Genomic DNA, 18,409 nt, shown 5'->3' with positions numbered 1-18,409 from the left:
ATGACAGTAACGCCTGCTACGGCGCTTTCTCTCAGCTCCGTGCACGTGCCCTCGTGCACTGCTCTAGACAGCCTGGCCCGTGACTCCGTGAGCCGGCACACACCATCACATCCTCCTGTTCTGGATCTGTAGGGGGGCAGATGGAACCCAATATTCACCAAGCTGCAGTTCTTATTATTGTTTTATTGTTTTTTACTGAGCTATAGGTGTTACGAGCCAATCAAGGATGTTTCTTTGGCTAGCCAAACCTTATTAATTTGATAGAGTAGATATCAAAATACTTTTATGGTTTTGTGTTCTGAAATCTGTAGTAAAATGTATTTTAAAAGTAATGTTCCCAACAAATACGCACGCACATGCACACACACACACACACACACACACACACACACACACACACACACACACACACACACACACACATATATACACACACACACACACACACACACACAGTTTCCCTCTCCTCACTCCTCAGATACACATCCACAACGTAACCCTCATTTTACGGTTTTAAGAACTTATCTTGAATTTAAGTAATAAAAGGTGATGTGCAAGAAGGAGAGAAGAACTCAAACATCTGCAGTGATGTCCATCTTCCATCATTCTCCTTACTGCCATTTCAAACCACTCAGCATATTTGTTATGTGCAAATCATTAGACATAATCATTATAATATATGCAAACCATTGCATGTATTCATTACATTATGTCTGGGTCATTCAACAATACAATTGGTCATTACCAGCTTGGATGTATAACTTACTGCAACCTCTAAATATCCAGACTGATGAACTGTGACAAACCTTTAAGCAGGTCTGACAGTAAATGGGGGAAACCTGACTATCTGACCTTCATCAGCACTGCTGAAGACCTGGCAGTGTAACCACCATGAGACGCAGGAGCAGCGCCATACGGGTCTCTAGGACAGCTGGGACACACAGCACCGCACAGTTCACCTTCTGCGTGGCAGAATCTGGATTCGTTTCTGACCGTTCGCATTTGAGTTTCAGACCCTCATTCGTTAAGCTGGTTGGTTTTCAACAGCAACCCTAGAGCTTCTTGTACCCCACAGACAGCACCACCCTCCACACTAAAACACCCCAGCGTGGTAAAAAGTACCGGCAGGAGCATCACCGCCAACCACAACACAAACACAGCAGAGCAGCTGCTGGCTGTAAACACAGTTTTAAATCCAGACACAGCTCCATGTCCACAGCAAATCCTCACACACAGCATTTCCCCACAGAGCTCCGTTCAGTCAGGCTAAGAAAACCCCCGTCCACACTGAACCCCCCCCCCCCCCCCCCACACACACACACACACTAGCCCCTCTCCCTCCCCACCCCCCCCACGCAGGGCTGCCCGCACACAGGCAGCATCAGTCAGCCCTGCTCCTCAGCTTCAGAGGAGAGAGGAAGTGGCCCAGGAGAAGGGAGCCCGGCCCTTTTACCTTGAGGTCGCGGACGTGAAGGTCAGTGGAACATTTTCTCCATTGATTCCTGCAGGAATGATGAGAGAGAAAGGGTGAGTGAACTTCCCGCAGAACGGTTCTGATGGTACCCCAAGGGGTACATGTACAACCCCATTTTACACACGCAGCTCTAACGGATACAGAGACAGCCCCAATTATACACTGGATGTGACTGTTGGTGCTGTGGTATGAGCAGGTGTGTGTGTGTGTGCGTGTGTGTCTCTCTAGCTGACACTGTCAGATGACCATTGTTAAGATTTACATTTACGAAGTTTTTGAAACAGGAAAAGGCAGCAAATGAGAGATAGAGATGGAGATAGACAAAAAGAGAGAGAGAGAATGAGAGAGGGGGGAGAAAGTGGGAGAGAGACCCATTTGTTTTTTGTCAGCATCTGTCTGGAGACTGAGGAGGAGAGGTAGTGCAGAACAGGAGGGAACCAGTGACAGCACGAATATGAGCAGCAATCAAAACACACACTCTCCACAGCCAAAGCCTGTCTGTCAGCAGCAGTGTAGCAACACACTGCAAAGACTGCAGATTCAATTAATCAAGTGTGTGTGTGTGTGTGTGTGTGTGTGTGTGTGTGTGTGTGTGTGTGTGTGTGTGTGTGTGTGTGTGTGTTAAGCAAGGTCTTGATTGCACACAGCCGTGCCCATCTACAGAAACCCTCCATTGACTGCACCCTGTGCCCAGTGTACCATTATTACACACAGTGAAACAGTATGCATGTAATAACGTGTTACGCAAACAGATAAATATACAAAACTACCTTGGAAGAACAATGAAGACAGAACTAATTATTGTATCTGATAGCTTTAACAACATATATTGCTTATAAACAGGTTACGCTGTCGGTAGACGTGTGCCCACCAAACCACAAACACACGCAAATTTCAAATTAACGATAACATCTCTCTTTCTGTCAGGAAACGACACGGGCAGATTCCCCGAACACACGGCTGGGATTGGGGGGGGGGGGGGGGGGGGGGGGGCATCTCAACGCCCAGAACATCAAGACCCGTGTCTGAACGCTCAGAACATCGAGATTAAGAAGCTTAAGGTAATAGGGTTCTGGAATCCATGGTGTGCTCAGAGTGTGTGTCGACTACACAAGTGTCGTGGGACCGGGAGATAAACGAGTTTGTTCCTAGACGAGTTTAACCTTTTTCTCCACAGCAGTTTTTAGATCTCAGTATTTATTTTTGTTTTTTTTCCCCCCACAATTGCTTGATGAAAATAAAACAGCTAATTTTCGTTTTATTGGAGAGCATAAAAAAAAAAGGAAACTCTTCCCCTTATGTCACTTCTGACAACGGTCTCCATAGGAACCAAGTGCCTAGCTGTGGGTGGGAGGAGACTGAGGGAAGGTTCCATTCGGGATGCTCTCGTTAAAGTGCTAAAGCTCCATCGCTAGTGAAACCACTCCAGCCATGTTGAACTAACACTAATTGGGATAATTATGTTGACATTGGCAGCTTGGGAAAATGGCTTCCACAGAAGAGGGACTGAATAAATCAGAAGGCCAAGAGGGAAGGAGGATGACACAGCCAACATGGTGAAGAGATGGACACCTCATCACTCATCATCGACTCATCACTGACGCCCGAGATACACCTCATCACTCATCATCGACTCATCACTGACGCCCGAGCTACACCTCATCACTCATCATCGACTCATCACTGACACCTGAGATACACCTCATCACTGACGCCCGAGATACACCTCATCACTGATGCCCGAGATACACCTCATCACTGACGCCCGAACTACACCTCATCACTGACGCCCGAACTACACCTCATCACTGATGCCCGAGCTACACCTCATCACTGACGCCTGAGCTACACCTCATCACTGATGCCCGAGATACACCTCATCACTGATGCCCGAGCTACACCTCATCACTGATGCCCGAGCTACACCTCATCACTGATGCCCGAGCTACACCTCATCACTGATGCCCGAGCTACACCTCATCACTGACGCCCGAGCTACACCTCATCACTGACGCCCGAGATACACCTCATCACTGACGCCCGAGATACACCTCATCACTGATGCCCGAGATACACCTCATCACTGATGCCCGAGATACACCTCATCACTGATGCCCGAGCTACACCTCATCACTGATGCCCGAGCTACACCTCATCACTGATGCCCGAGCTACACCTCATCACTGACGCCCGAGCTACACCTCATCACTGACGCCCGAGATACACCTCATCACTGATGCCCGAGGTTCACCTCATCACTGATGCCCGAGCTACACCTCATCACTGACGCCCGAGATACACCTCATCACTGATGCCCGAGATACACCTCATCACTGATGCCCGAGCTACACCTCATCACTGACGCCCGAGCTACACCTCATCACTGACGCCCGAGATACACCTCATCACTGATGCCCGAGATACACCTCATCACTGATGCCCGAGCTACACCTCATCACTGACGCCCGAGATACACCTCATCACTGACGCCCGAGATACACCTCATCACTGATGCCCGAGATACACCTCATCACTGATGCCCGAGCTACACCTCATCACTGACGCCCGAGCTACACCTCATCACTGACGCCCGAGCTACACCTCATCACTGATGCCCGAGCTACACCTCATCACTGATGCCCGAGCTACACCTCATCACTGATGCTCGAGATACACCTCATCACTGATGCCCGAGCTACACCTCATCACTGATGCCCGAGCTACACCTCATCACTGATGCCCGAGCTACACCTCATCACTGACGCCCGAGCTACACCTCATCACTGACGCCCGAGATACACCTCATCACTGGAAACCGAGTGACATCAACTGGAAACCGAGTGACATCAACTGGAGACTGAGTGACAAGAAGTTTGGCTAGATTAGGTCTGTGTACACTGAGGCATGTGAAATTAAGCCTCGCCTACCCTTCACCGCGAATAAGGAAGAAACATGTTCACACACTCACACACACACACACACACACACACACACACACACACACACACACACACACACTCACTTCTGAAGTGGTTTATTGCTTCCAGGGTTTGTGATGATAATCCAGTGCCTCTAGCAACTCCTCTAAAATGATTTGTGATGGTCTGTGGTGTCCCTCCTCCCCCTTTTCTCTCAGAGCTCAACAACACCACTCAAAGGTCCACCTTTAACATGGTCTGTACCCATGTGCCCGAGGTGTTCTGTACCCATGAACCCGAGGTATTCTGTACCCATGAACCCGAGGTATTCTGTACCCATGTACCCGAGGTATTCTGTACCCATGTACCCGAGGTATTCTGTACCCATGTACCCGAGGTATTCTGTACCCATGTGTCCTAGGTATTCTGTACCCATGTGTCCTAGGTATTCTGTACCCATGTGTCCTAGGTATTCTGTACCCATGTACCCGAGGTATTCTGTACCCATGTGTCCTAGGTATTCTGTACCCATGTGTCCTAGGTATTCTGTACCCATGTGCCCGAGGTATTCTGTACCCATGTGCCCGAGGTATTCTGTACCCATGTGCCCGAGGTATTCTGTACCCACGTGCCCGAGGTATTCTGTACCCACGTGCCCGAGGTATTCTGTACCCACGTGCCCGAGGTATTCTGTGCCCATGTACGAGGTATTCTGTACCCATGTGCCCGAGGTATTCTGTGCCCATGTACCCGAGGTATTCTGTACCCATGTACCCGAGGTATTCTGTACCCATGTACCCGAGGTATTCTGTGCCCATGTACCCGAGGTATTCTGTGCCCATGTACCCGAGGTATTCTGTACCCATGTACCCGAGGTATTCTGTACCCATGTACCCGAGGTATTCTGTACCCATGTGCCTGGGATATACAGTAGAGAGTTCAGCTTCTCCATCAACCCTTCTGAGTGTATGAGTTATTACAATGGAAAACATCTCTCATTCATTCATATTCCAAGGATTTATTAGGATTAACACACACACACACACACAACCTTACACCACTACATTTACACACACACACACACACACACACACACAACCTTACACCACTACATTTACACACACACACACAACCTTACACCACTACATTTACACACACTCACAACCTTACACCACTACATTTACACACACACACACACACACACACACACACACACACACACACACACACACACACACACACACAACCTTACACCACTACATTTACACACACACACACACACACACACACACACACACACACAACCTTACACCACTACATTTACACACACACACACACACACACACACACACACACACACACACACACACACACACACACACACACAACCTTACACCACCACATTAACGCACACGCACATGAACACATGACCTTACACCCCTAGATGCTTTTGTTTTGGGGGCGGGGACTAACTCATTACAACACCAAGGAACACAAAAGCAATTCCATCCATCAAATTCAAAATGAAAATCAACTCTGAATTGTTTAGCAGTGCACTCCAGTGGTCCCGAGAGTAGGAACAGAATCAAGACGTTTGGCCAGAGCTGGAAACACAGCCCTTATGCAGGCAGCATGAACTGACCGAGCCTTAGTATGCAAACACTGTCTGAAGGACACACGGGGGAGTGTAAGCGTGTGTGTGTGTGTGTGTGTGTGTTGTGTGTGTGTGTGTGTACACATGCTGTGCACATAGTGCGAGTGAGGAGAGAAGACAGAGCTGATCAGTGTGTCAGAGTCAGAAAGTGTGAGATAAAGGGAGTGAAAGTGTGTATTTGTGAGTGGGGTTGTGTGTGTGTGTGTGTGTGTTTGTGAGTGGGGTTGTGTGTGTGTGTGTGTATATGTGTGTGTGTTTGTGTGTGTGTGAGTGGGGTTGTGTGTGTGTGTGTGTGTGTGTTTGTGAGTGAGGTTGTGTGTGTGTTTGTGAGTGAGGTTGTGTTTATGGAAGCTAATTTGGATTGTGCTCCATACAGGTTGCAACAGGCCCAGATCAGTGGGGGGAGAATCCTCCACCACACCACAGAATGAGTCCACATGACTACCAGCGCTCACACACACACGGTCCCCAACAACACTAAACACACACCCACACTTACACACGCATGCACAGGTTCTCTCTCATGATGTACTCAAATAATCTGAATTACTTGATTTCAGATTCTTCATTAGTGTCATTAGCATTCATCTACGTTTGGAATTGTGTGGTATAAAGTAAGGATTTTACAGTTTATCTGTGACACACACACAGCACACAAATGCACTGTTGAAGCCAGAGGAATCAGAGTTCCCATGCAGGAGGACTGCGTGTTGGAGGAGTGCGCGTTTGGAGTGCGTGTTGGGAGTGTGCGATGGGAGTGTGCATTGGGAGTGCACGATAAGCCCACTCATGGAACAGCCATCATCTCCTCAGGTCCAGCGGGGGCACCTGATTGGCCAATGCCTTAAACAGACATTGACTTATTACACAAACAAACAAACTTATATGTTTTATAATATTTATTGTGCAATAAATAGTAAGGACTGAAAAAATAAATTGTAGCAACAATTAATAAAACACTTTCATTGTGTTTTCCGTGCTCTACTAGCTTGTGTGGGTAGTGAGGAGAGATGATGTTGGTTTGTTGTTTTCTAAGATGTGCTGATGGTGTGTGTCCGAGGTTGACCCTGAATGACCTCTGTCCTTCACCAGGGTGTGAACACGGCTTTACCCACAACCCCCTTCAGCAACACAAGCCCACTCCACACACAACAGCACTTCTTACTCCCGTTGTTCAAACTTTAATATGCAGTAGCGAAGCACGCACCATCACTTGTTTTGAGACCCTTAGAGACAACAACTTATTTTGTTATACCGTGTAGTTTTACCCGAAGCGTTCGGTCTGACAGTGATGTGTGGATTGAATCACCTGAGCTCACCCATCCGTTATAAACTATAATTCCACTTAATAGGGAACACTCTGGCCAGTGAAATATGAGTCCTTTGGAAGCTAATTATGGAGTCCTGAATAATAATGTGAAGCTATTAAGCTGATTACTAATATCCGTCCAGCCCCCTCACCCCCCCGGGAGCGCTGTAAACAAGTGGCTTGCTAGCGATCCGAGTGCTAGCATCCTTGCTAGCTTTGATGACTTGAATGTAAGGGTGAAAGGACCCTTCTGAGTTTGTGTGCGTGCATGTTTCAGGTGGAGGAGGAAGAGAGCAGAGAGACAGTTCTGACAGGTAGCACTGCTGGCCTCAGCTGTTTGGCGGTGCGACAGGTTTTAGCGTTACGCCCGCATGCATAAGAGCAAGACTCAGAATGCCACGGGATTCCGACACACAGAAATCCACATCGGCACAACCCATTTATCACTTTAATGAGACATGCCACGTATTTACCAAAAGCATGCGAGGCTAGTTCAGCAGAGAGCGGCGTTAGCTGTTAGCTTGCCTTTTCTTGAGCTTCTGACCGTATAATGAACTACACGCACACAGGATGGCAGCTGTAATGGAGTTTAAGTGCATGATTTAACTCCGATTATTAGAACTGTTAAAATGGTGTCACTGTGATGGCAATAATGTTCATGTAGAAAGGTGAACACAGGAGAAAAGAAGGTGGGTTAAAAAGTCTGATAGATTTTTGCCCTACTGAATGCTGTAGCCTAATGTAAAGTAAACTCTGAAATGAGTTGAGTGTGCTTCAAAAAGGAAAACGTCTTTAACATTTAGGTGCTCAGGAAGGAGGTGGGCGTCTGTGTGAAGTGTCCAGGTCTTTCTCCAACACGTACACAGTCCAGAGCGCCGTTCAGGACTAACGGCTGTTCTGAACGTTCAGGACGTTTTATCAAGACATGCAGGGGAGCAAGAGGAACCGCAGAGACAGACAGATGGAGAGGAAGACAGAACAGGCCAAGAGGAAGAGACAGACCGGCCAAGAAGAAGACAGGCCAGATTGATGTGTGACGAGAGATGTGTGTGTCCCTGAGGCTCCAAAGACCAGTTAATTGAATCCTCCTGTCAGAGCGAGACGTTCTGAATTTAAACCCCTTACTGTCTCTAGCCTGACAGTTCACTGGCACGGTCAAGCTCCCGAAGTTTATTTACACTGTCTTTGGATAAATAATCGCTGTGAATCTGCCTGGGTTAATTTACTGGGGATTATGTCAAGAAACTACAGATAAATTGATCAAATGAGTTGAATCAGTCATTTACAGGAATTTACAGGAACATTACGTTATTATGTCCGTCAATCAGATGACGAGTGTCTGAAGAGGGCAAATCCATAGACATGAGGTCATCAGAGTAAGTGTGAGGAGTATTATGTGAGTGCTGAAACATTAATGTTTGTGAAACAAAATGTTTATTCGACTATGGTGCCTTTCAAAGCAAAGCTACAAGCACAAACTCCTCAGAACCCATCCCAGCAGACTCCTCCTACAGCCCAGCCGACTGCACTGACGTTCTCCTCCTGTTCTCAGTGCTAAAGAATCCTCATCACATCATTTGTGGAGCTAGAATTCCACAGCTGTCATTAGGACGTCACCGTTAACAGCTCGTGTGGAAGGTGGCGGTGTGTGAAGGCTTCACACAGCTGTGTCTGTGCAGGGGCCATGCTGGGCTGGACACTGTCTGTCTCTGGATAACTTCACAAACACCTTCATTCCCCTGGACTCTGAGCTGAGCTCTGAGGCAAAGAACCAATCCTCCTACTCTTAGTGTTGCCGTCTATCTATCGCACGGACAGGGCAGAGAGAGAGAGAGAGTGAGAGAGAGAGAGAGAGAGAGAGAGAGAGAGAGAGAGAGAGAGAGAGAGAGGGAGGGAGGACAGGGGTCAGAGAGAGAGAGGGAGAACACAGGGGGCAGAGAGAGAGAGAGAGAAGAGAAAGACAGCGAAGGCAGGGAAGGAGACTGTGCACAATTGATCTGGTCCACCAGAGGACTGTGATGATGTCATGAAGGTGGGAGGTGGAGCTCCGTGAGAATCAGTCTGCAGTGAGGTAGTGAACAAACCAGCCAGTGGTTCAGTTACTTCAGTGAATCATTTCATGCAGTGAGCTAGTGAACAAGTCAGTGATTCAGTGAATCAGCCTGTGCAGTGAGCTAGTGAACAAGCCAGTGACTCATGGGATTGACTCTGAAACAGATGTTGGGTGAATCCATGAGAGTGCATGTCAAAAGCAGGCCGATTGTAACGCGGGGTGTACAGACCGGTACACACGCGTAAGAAAACGAAGGGAGAATAGAACCCAAATGCCGTTAGGAACAAATAGGGAGAAGTGCTTATCACATAGACACGCGCGAACAAACAGAAAACACAACAGAATACCACTCCGCATACACTCAGAAGTAAAACGAAACTCACCAGGACGCGGAAAACTCAACGCGTAGAAATGCAATACTAAAACCGTGAAGACACGGTAGGAAAATAAAGGTAACTGAAAGAACGCGGAAAAAGTCAACGCGTAAAACGAACTAAGGAACCCAGGGGAAGTGGCTGGCCAGAGGCGTACGCCGCAACAAAACAAAAACCCTTCCCAAAAACAAAAGAGTAACTGACAGGAAGAGATAAGGTTGGTGGAAAACTTGAGATGGGCCAGACGTGGCGCAGGAGGTAGGAATAAGTAAAGGTAAAAGATAGAGACAAGAGAGGGCTAGAAAAAGCAAGAGTAAGGTGGCGAGACACCTTAGGAGCGAGACAAGAGAGAGATGGCTGAGTACGAGACGGCATGAGACCAAAACGAATCAGCAATGATCTGTCTCCAAACGCTTCCTTATGAAGCCATGGCAACAGGTGAGACAGATCATTGCTGATTGCGCTGCTGGAGTCTAGGACTGGTTCGGGTGCCCCTAGCGGACGTGGACGGCACGGCATCCGAGCCAGCCCTGACAGAGCCCCCCCCTCTAGGCCCGAGACCTCGCGGGCCCAGAGCGACACCCCTGTCACGACGGAAGTCACGAATGAGGGACCGGTCGACTATGCGAGAAGCGGGAACCCAGGAACGTTCCTCGGGCCCGTAACCAGTCCAGTCTACGAGGTACTGGTCCCGACCCCGAACACGGCGGTGGTCCAACAACCGGCTCACAGTGTATACCGGGCCACCAGCAACCATGCGGGGGGGGCGGCGGGGCCGGAGCACGGGGCATGTGACACAGAACAGGGCGGAGGCGCGACACGTGGAACACAGGATGGACCCGCATGGAAGGGGGAAGCAACAGCCGGTAAGAAACCGGATTTATCCGCCTGTCAACCTTAAAGGGACCCAGATACCGGGGGGCCAACTTCCTGGTCCCACCCCGAACTGGCAGATCCTTGGCGGACAACCACACCCGCTGCCCGGGACGGAAGGACAAGGCCGGGAGACGGTGCTTATCCGCACTGCGGCGGTACCCAGCAGAGGCGGACAACAGAGCTTTGCGAGCCTTACGCCATGCCAACCGACATCGCCGCACCAAGGCTCGAGCTCCCGGAACCGCCACATCTTTTTCCTGGTCAGCAAACATGGGAAGCGCGTACCCATAGAGGCACTCATAAGGCGACATGCCGAGAGCAGAATGCCACAAAGTGTTGTGGGCGTACTCAGCCCACAAGAGCTGGTCAGACCAGGAGGACGGATTAGATGAGGCCAAACACCTGAGCGTTTGCTCAAGGTCCTGATTGGTCCTCTCAGTCTGACCATTAGTTTGTGGGTGAAATCCTGAAGAAAGACTGGCCTTGGCGCCCAGAAGATTCAAAAAAGCACCCCAGAACCGACTTGTGAATTGTGGCCCCCTATCGGACACCACGTCAGATGGGAAACCGTGGTGCCTGACGATGTTATGGAGGAATAAGGTGGCCGTGTCACGAGCGGAGGGGAGTTTAGGCAGGGCCAGGAACCTTGCTACTTTAGAGAAACGGTCCACAATAACCAGGATAGTGGTGTTACCCTGAGAGGGGGGTAACCCAGTGACAAAATCTAGGGCCACATGAGTCCAAGGCCTAGACGGGATGGGGAGAGGACGCAGCAGACCGGACGGTTTGGCGTGAGAGACCTTATTACGGGCGCACGTCCTACAAGTTGAAACAAAATTCCCCACCTCTTGGTCCATCCCTGACCACCAGAACCGTCGCTTAATGAGCTCAAGGGTGCGACGTGCTCCCGGGTGAGCAGCGAAGGGAGAGCTATGACCCCACTCCATCACCGTCTTCCTCATAGACGGGTGCACAAAAAGACGGCCAGAAGGGACTCCACTAGGACCAGGATTACGGGCAAGTGACCGTTTTACAGCAGCCTCGACGTCCCACTGAATGGGAGCCACTATCTTGGATGAAGGTATGACTGTGCTGGTATGACTGAATTGGAGGGCACCTCCCACTGGCGAGACAGTGCATCGGGTTTGACGTTTTTGGTGCCAGGCCGATAGGAGAGCGTAAAATTGAACCGACTAAAGAAAAGTGACCACCTGGCCTGTCTAGGGTTAAGACGCTTGGCCTGTTGTAGGTAGGCCAAATTTTTATGATCCGTCCACACCAGAAACGGTTCTTTGGCACCCTCCAACCAATGCCTCCATTCCTCTAGCGCCAGCTTCACTGCCAACAATTCCTTGTCACCAACGTCATAATTTCTCTCGGCAGGTGTCATGCGGTGTGAAAAATAAGCACACGGATGAAGTTTCTGGGGAATACCTGACCGTTGAGAGAGGATGGCTCCTACTCCGTAATCGGAGGCGTCTACCTCAACAATAAACGGCAGGTCAGGGTCCGGCATCCGCAGAACAGGCTCGGAGGTGAACTGCTTTTTTAGTTTATCAAAGGACTCCTGGGCCTCCGGAGACCACACAAAGGGACCTGGGGTTTTCTTGGTGAGATTAATGAGCGGGGCTGCCAGAGTACTGAACCCCTTGATGAAGCGGCGATAAAAATTAGCAAAACCCAGGAACCGCTGGACTTGCCGTAGTGAAGAGGGAGTCGGCCACTGGGTGACTGCCCGAATCTTCGACGGATCCATAGCAAGAGTGTTAGGGGCTATTCTGTATCCTAAGAAGGCTACTTCCTGAATATGAAAGAGTGATTTCTCCAATTTAACGTATAGGTGGTTCTCGTGCAAGAGTTGGAGGATCCGCCTTACATGTTTGATATGTTCCGACAGAGAGTTGCTATATATGAGGATATCGTCCAGGTAGACGAAAGTGTACCTATCAAGGGCTTCTCTGAGCACTTCATTTATGAATCGCTGAAACACTGCAGGGGCATTCATTAAACCAAACGGCATAACTAAATATTCGTAATGGCCTGACGGGGTAATAAAGGCGGTCTTCCACTCGTCACCTTCTCTGATCCTCACCAGATTGTAAGCACTACGAAGGTCTAGCTTTGTGAATATAGTGGCCTTTTGTAACGCTTCAAATGCAGTAGCCATGAGGGGTAATGGGTGGCGATCCTTGATCGTCACCTTGTTGAGACCACGGTAATCTATACATGGCCTCAACCCACCGTCTTTCTTCCCTACAAAGAAGAAGCCAGCACCGGCGGGTGAAGTGGAGGGACGAATAAACCCTGCAGCAAGCGCCTCCTTGATATATTCTTCCATAGCCTTGCGTTCCGGGACAGCCAGAGAGAAGAGACGGCCCCTGGGAGGGCTCGCTCCGGGAAGCAAGTCTATGGCCATGTCATAAGCTCTGTGAGGGGGAAGGAAGCCTGCCTTTTGCTTACTGAAAACCTCAGCAAGGTCATGATATTCAGTGGGGACCTGTGTAAGAACTACATGTTCATGCGGGGAGTTAGTAGGAGACCCAAGCCTCGTCTTTAAACAGGTCTCTTTGCATATCTGACTCCAGTTTCTCACAGAGCGAGATAACCAATCGACTTCCGGGTTATGACGTTGTAACCAGGGAAATCCTAAGATAAGCCGCATTTGAGGAGCACTGATAACATAAAATGTGAGCTGCTCGCGATGCCCTCCTATACTCATGTCGATGGGCACAGTTTGTTTGGCCACTTCGCCCGAACTCAAACTCCGCCCATCCACAGCGGCCACAGTGAGAGATTTATCTAGGTCTATCAGGGGTATGCCTAACTCTTTGACGAGAGAAGCGTCAATGAAGCTCGCAGCAGCCCCTGAGTCAATGAAAGCCATCAAGCGTTTTCTCTCTGACCCCCTCCATGACAGAGAAACGTGAAGAAACAGCCCATTACCAGGAGGATTCGACATTGAACCCGCCAGTGCCTCCGTACTCACTGGCGGGTTTGCCCTTTTCCCTGTAGCTCAGGACATTTGGACCTTTGATGACCCTCTCCACCACAGTATAACCACCTGCCTTCCTGGAGACGTGCCTGTCTCTCTTGACGTGATAATCGTGTATGACCTATCTGCATGGGTTGAGGGTCAGTACCGGATTTGCAGATTTCAAATATACGTGACTGCGTTACTGCTGGTGTGTTGTCACGATAATGTTGTTGTTGTTGTTTAGTGTGTCTGCGTTCGCGGCAACGGTTGTCAAGACGCACTGTGTGTGTTATTAGTGTGTCGAGATCAGCCGGAGGGTCACGGAGTGTTAGCTCATCTTTCAATTCTTCGCATAACCCCTCCTGGTATATGGCCATAAGTGCCTCTGGACCCCACCCACTCTCAGCGGCCAGCGTTCTGAATTCCAGAGAATACTCAGCGACTGACTGTTTTCCTTGACGGAGCCTCAATAAACGCGGACCAATAACTCCTCCTGACGATGGGTGATAGAAAGCGCTTTTTATGGCGTTAGAAAAACGTTCATATGAAGAACAGGTCTCTGTCTGCTTCTCCCAAAGGGGCGTGGCCCAAGCTAACGCTTTGTCAGATAGTAGTGCCACAACATAAGCGGTCTTGGAACGTTCTGTTGGGAAACGCGAGGGTTGTTGTTCAAATATGAGAGAACACTGTAAAAGAAAACCTCGACACCCATCAGGATTCCCCGAGTATCGAGCTGGAGGCGGTAATATTGGCTCATAATGACTCGCGGCAGCGGGTGCTGTGACCGAATTAACGGGGGGTGGATTGCGAGACACAGGAGGTGAGTTGCTCACGGTTTGCAACGTAGCTGTGATGTTAGTAACTTGCTTCATGATCTGGCGGAGTATTTGATCATGGTTATTTAGTATTTGCTCCTGGCTTACAACTGCAGCTTTTAATACTGCGGTGTCGTGAGATTCGGCTGGGTTCATGTTTAGGCTGATTCGTTCTGTAACGCGGGGTGTACAGACCGGTACACACGCGTAAGAAAACGAAGGGAGAATAGAACCCAAATGCCGTTAGGAACAAATAGGGAGAAGTGCTTATCACATAGACACGCGCGAACAAACAGAAAACACAACAGAATACCACTCCGCATACACTCAGAAGTAAAACGAAACTCACCAGGACGCGGAAAACTCAACGCGTAGAAATGCAATACTAAAACCGTGAAGACACGGTAGGAAAATAAAGGTAACTGAAAGAACGCGGAAAAAGTCAACGCGTAAAACGAACTAAGGAACCCAGGGGAAGTGGCTGGCCAGAGGCGTACGCCGCAACAAAACAAAAACCCTTCCCAAAAACAAAAGAGTAACTGACAGGAAGAGATAAGGTTGGTGGAAAACTTGAGATGGGCCAGACGTGGCGCAGGAGGTAGGAATAAGTAAAGGTAAAAGATAGAGACAAGAGAGGGCTAGAAAAAGCAAGAGTAAGGTGGCGAGACACCTTAGGAGCGAGACAAGAGAGAGAAGGCTGAGTACGAGACGGCATGAGACCAAAACGAATCAGCAATGATCTGTCTCCAAACGCTTCCTTATGAAGCCATGGCAACAGGTGAGACAGATCATTGCTGATTGCGCTGCTGGAGTCTAGGACTGGTTCGGGTGCCCCTAGCGGACGTGGACGGCACGGCATCCGAGCCAGCCCTGACACCGATGCCTACATACCTCTGAGATCTGGGAGAAAGTGTACTCTCAGACAGCATGTTTGAGTTAACTTAAGAGCCAGTCACATTACTGTAATCGGAGCAATTTCGAGCAGTAGAGAAATGGAACTGGGAGCGTGTTCTGGAACTGGGAGCGTGTTCTGGATCAGAACCAACTGAACTTCCTTCAAGTCAGCTCCTCACCTCCACACCACAGGATTAAAGATGAAGCTTCATGTCCTGGGATATACTGTGTGTTCTGGGACCTTTCATGCTGTCTCTAAAAATTGGTTGTCCTGTTTGTGTGTGTGTGTGTGTGTGTGTGTGTGTGTGTGTGTGTGTGTTCAAAAAATGTCCACACTATATATATATATATATATATATATATATATATATATATATATATATATATATATATATATATATATATATATATATCCACCCCTCCACCTCAGCTCTACGGGGTGGGTTGGAGTCTGAAACAGGCATGTGGAGAACATCAACTCCTGGGGCGTGAGACAGCAGCACACACAGGTAGGAAGGAGACTCCACCGTACCCCCAGGATTCTCAGCAGAGTGCTCACCGATGTTGGGAAGGTTTCTGGGGAAGAGGTGGAGGTTTGTTCTTCTGTAGCTGTGCTGCCTCTCTTCTGAGGTGTGTGTGGGACCTGCTGCTGAATCCAAACAAGAGTGTTGGGCAACGCCAACGGTAAAGTGAACATCTGTAGCTCACCATGACACGAGCACGACTGCAGTGCCAGCCAAAGTCCATCACTTAACACAAAGGCTGCAGTAGTTAGCAGGTGTCGGGACTCTAGCAGGACATGCTGCAGTAGTTAGCAGGTGTCGGGACTCTAGCAGGACATGCTGCAGTAGTTAGCAGGTGTCGGGACTCTAGCAGGACATGCTGCAGTAGTTAGCGGGTGTCGGGACTCTAGCAGGACATGCTGCAGTAGTTAGCAGGTGTCGGGACTCTAGCAGGACATGCTGCAGTAGTTAGCAGGTGTCGGGACTCTAGCAGGACATGCTTCAGTAGTTAGCAGGTGTCGGGACTCTAGCAGGACATGCTGCAGTAGTTAGCAGGTGTCGGGACTCTAGCAGGACATGCTGCAGTAGTTAGCAGGTGTCGGGACTCTAGCAGGACATGCTGCAGTAGTTAGCAGGTGTCGGGACTCTAGCAGGACATGCTGCAGTAGTTAGCAGGTGTCGGGACTCTAGCAGGACATGCTGCAGTAGTTAGCAGGTGTCGGGACTCTAGCAGGACATGCTGCAGTAGTTAGCAGGTGTCGGGACTCTAGCAGGACATGCTGCAGTAGTTAGCAGGTGTCGGGACTCTAGCAGGACATGCTGCAGTAGTTAGCAAGTGTCGGGACTCTAGCAGGACATGCGCCTCACTTGTAACGTCCCACTGTAAATACTGAAGTCCATTTTCTACACTGCTGGCACCAAGCTGACATTAAGTCGATAATCTGGGAAGCAGCTAAAAGTAATCAAAGTAATGATTGAATAATTATCTCAAGCGCAATTAATTAAACGTGCCAACAAACTCATCTTGAACATCTGTCCTGGTTATAGCTGTTAATCGCTCAGGAGAGTAGCAGGCACACAGCGGCTGACGTGAGACAAATGCACTCGTCTCCGCAAATGTCATTGTTTACCAACAATAATTAACACCGTGTCACGTTTGACCAAGTACGGCCGGCCGGCAACGACCCTGAGGTCACGAGACACTGACCCCCGATCTCCTGGGGCTGTGTGTGGGACTGTGAGGGGTCAGGGAGAGGTCACAGAGAGGTTATGAAGAGGTCAGAGAAAAAGGCAGGGCCCAGGGCAGGATGGGCGTCTTGAGCAGATGCTTCTGCTGAACTGGTCCTCTCCAGTGGTTCACTTGATTATAGGGGAACGCATGCTTGAGACATTTTGTGAAAGTCATCGTTAGTCCAAACTAAAGCCAACATTCAAGGACTTTCAAGACTGCAAATCATTGTGGATGGTTCTAGACTGCAATTTTCCCCCCATTCATAACTGCAAATGTTTTATATTAATAGTAATGTAGTTACAGATCTATTCACAGTATTTATGGAAACACACAGCGCCAGATTAATAAGAGAAGACTACCGCTGGACATCATGAAGTCAAACACACACAGTGAAGCTGCTGGATCACTCTACTCTCTTTAGATCTTTTCTGTCTGCCATTTAACATTTGCCCATCTCAGTCGTGTCCCGACACCGACAGCCACGTATTAGTACTGAACCATCAGCATTTCCATCTGTCTGGCTCCTGTGTGCCAGGTCTGATGAGGTTCAGTTTTCCCTCTAGGGCGATGGACTCTCCACCCTTACGCTGATGAACGGCCTGTACGCGCGACACCCGACGTGGTCAGGGGAAAACCAACCGCAGCACGCTGAAGTCACCGGAATGAACGGAGAGCTGCCAGATTAAAGCGAGCGGCCATCACCGGCGCTGGTGCCTGTGTTGTTCTCTCCCCTCCCTGTCTACGGTGGCCTGGAGGGCTGGTAAAAGCAATTATTATCTTCAGCACATTGTGGCAGAGAAAATGGACTAAGAAGAGAGTTCATCTAAACATGAACACACAGAAGCACACGTGCTCGCACACACATTCACGCATGCACACACACACACACACTCACGCGTGGGCGCACACACTCAGGCATGCAGACAGTTCTTGCACCGGTAACCTCTCTGAGTCTCAGTTGTAATGCAGCTGGTCACCTCCAACAGTAATTGGCCCTTTTTTTCCTCTTGCTAAACAAGCTGTTAAACACAAACGTGTAGAGAGTCCTAATGGACCAACTGAACTCCCTTCTCCAAAGAGCAAGGCCTACAATTATGTGTGTGTGTGTGTGTGTGTGTGTGTGTGTGTGTGTGTGTGTGTGCATCAAAGAGTATGTGGTTGCACAAGGCTTTTAAAAGATCACAGAGATACTGGTGACATGCACTCCAACATCTTTCTAATGTCAGTCTTGCAATTGATATGTGAGTGATGACAATATTTCTTCTACTTCAAAATGCTTTTAAGCAACTTACATGGACCTACATATATAAAAAAAAGTTTAATGGCAAAAAGTT

The 18,409-nt window shown here is 49.0% G+C and overlaps 1 long non-coding RNA gene across 2 annotated transcripts in view; it reads right to left on the bottom strand.

Annotated features, from left to right (window-relative positions):
- Positions 1 to 18,409, bottom strand: part of LOC143522847 (uncharacterized) — a 234,288-nt gene that overhangs the window by 56,279 nt on the left and 159,600 nt on the right. For both annotated transcript variants that reach the window (XR_013133152.1, XR_013133147.1), the window contains exon 8: positions 1,454 to 1,502. This is a non-coding gene — a long non-coding RNA (uncharacterized LOC143522847). The remainder of the gene's footprint in view (positions 1 to 1,453; positions 1,503 to 18,409) is intronic.

Source organism: Brachyhypopomus gauderio, chromosome 1, assembly GCF_052324685.1.
Source record: "Brachyhypopomus gauderio isolate BG-103 chromosome 1, BGAUD_0.2, whole genome shotgun sequence".
NCBI lineage: Eukaryota > Metazoa > Chordata > Actinopteri > Gymnotiformes > Hypopomidae > Brachyhypopomus > Brachyhypopomus gauderio.
The sequence above is the reverse complement of the archived record's forward strand: the minus strand, read 5'-3'. Positions and strand labels throughout refer to the sequence as shown.